The 1,616-nt window shown below is 50.2% G+C and overlaps 1 protein-coding gene across 7 annotated transcripts in view; it reads right to left on the bottom strand.

Annotated features, from left to right (window-relative positions):
- Nucleotides 1-1,616, bottom strand: part of LRRC30 (leucine rich repeat containing 30) — a 9,238-nt gene that overhangs the window by 5,391 nt on the left and 2,231 nt on the right. For 2 of the 7 annotated variants that reach the window (XR_826966.1, XM_010859091.1), the window contains exons 2-3: nucleotides 1,067-1,128; nucleotides 28-707 (exon numbers count right to left, since the gene is read on the bottom strand). The gene's annotated coding sequence lies outside the window, so the exon portion shown is untranslated. Of the gene's footprint in view, nucleotides 1-27; nucleotides 708-727; nucleotides 1,129-1,616 lie in introns of those variants that run through there. The other 5 variants (XM_010859093.1, XM_010859092.1, XM_010859094.1 and 2 more) reach the window with 5 other exon arrangements.

Consider the following 1,616-nt stretch of genomic DNA (forward strand, 5'->3'; position numbering starts at 1 on the left):
AATCCCCCCCCCCCCCCCCCGCCACTAAAGCTGCCTAAGTCAGCACCTGAGAATGAGTCCCACAGCCCCCTGGGCTGTGCTCCCCTCCCCCATGCGGGGCGAAGAGGGTGGGGGAATTAGGGTGAGACGGCTGCCAAGAACCGGGGTTTGACTGATTCATCCCAGTTGTGTCCTTTGGTTCTGAAACTTGCGGCTCACCTGCGCCACACACCATCCAGTGTGCTCCCTTTGCTTTAATCTCTCCTTAGCCGGGATCACAACTTGCCGCACTGTGGAAACCCACGTAGGTCTGCCTCTCTCAGCACACTTTGAGCTCCTTGGTAGAAGAAGCTGAGCCTTATTCCTTTCGAGGTGCCTGCCCAGGAAAGGTGCTAACAAATATGAATTTAACTGAATTAAACTAAGGGTAGTAAGAAATTAGATGATCCTGGCCACATCCCCCATTCCTGTCTTGCTATTGTCTGCTGTGTGCTATAGACAAATGTGCCAAGAAACCTGAGCTCTTGTGGGTCCACAGATCCAGATCTGTGGATTTGAAGGCATTGTACGTTCACTGCCACGTTCATTCTAATTCTTGATCTCTGAACACACAGCGACATCTCAGGGACTCTCGGCTGGGACGGTGACAGTGAGGCCCAGTGATTCTCGTGGCAGGAACTCTGCAATGGCTCGTCCTGATTCTGCGTTGAACTAGCAGACGTGTAACTCTTGGAATTGAAAACAAAGCAAATAATATTCTTACAGAGCCTTTTCTCCAAACAGCTTTGCATCACTCAACTCATTTGTAATTTGTAAAATTTTGAAATAAGTGAGATCTCCAAAGTGTTTTATTTCATTGATTTGTTTATTTTTGGCCACGCCCCTTGGCATGTGGGACCCTTGTCCCCCGTCAGGGATTGACCCTACACTGCCTGCATGGCAAGAGTGGAATCTTAATCACTGTACCACCAGGGAAGTGCCTCAGCTAATTTTTAAAGGACCACAGGTGAAAGCCAAGTAGCAAACATCATCCTCCTCTGAATATGAACGGGTAATGACTTTTGCGGGTGGGCTATTTATGCCTTACCTCCTCTTTCCTGTATTTTGAGCTTTTCCCCTGGTTGTTAGCTCACCTCCGAGAACGTAAATCTAGGAAGAGAGGAGGAGTGAAATTACAACAGGGGAATGTAACCATCGGCCAGTGTCTCTAGAAAAGCTTGAGGATGTGACTGGGCGCAAGAGAAGGACTGGAAAGAAGATGGACACTGAGTGTTGGCTCTGTTTGTGTTTAGTCTCTGAAAGCCAGCACGCTGCACCCCGTCACCCACCCCCAGACGTCAGCATGAGCGGCTGGACTGCTGCCCTACAGTCATTCTGGAGGCAAAGTTCCTGTGGCTTGTCTCCCCCGGGACTCAAGGGGAAGCTCTGCTGGATTTGGTCATTGCTGGAAGGGCTGGGCGCCAGCTTCTCTTTGGTCCCAAGGGATGCTGGATGGAGACAGAGGTGTGGGCATGTCTTGCTGGGGCTATGTGGCTGCAGGGTGCCAGCTCAGGGACTGAAACCAGATGGTCTCAGCCCCTCCTATATTATACCTGGCCCACAGTATGTACTTAGTAAACATTTCACTTTTGGTGAAC

The sequence above is a fragment of the Bison bison genome, unplaced genomic scaffold (assembly GCF_000754665.1).
Source record: "Bison bison bison isolate TAMUID 2011002044 unplaced genomic scaffold, Bison_UMD1.0 scf7180017864453, whole genome shotgun sequence".
NCBI classification, from domain to species: Eukaryota; Metazoa; Chordata; class Mammalia; order Artiodactyla; family Bovidae; genus Bison; species Bison bison.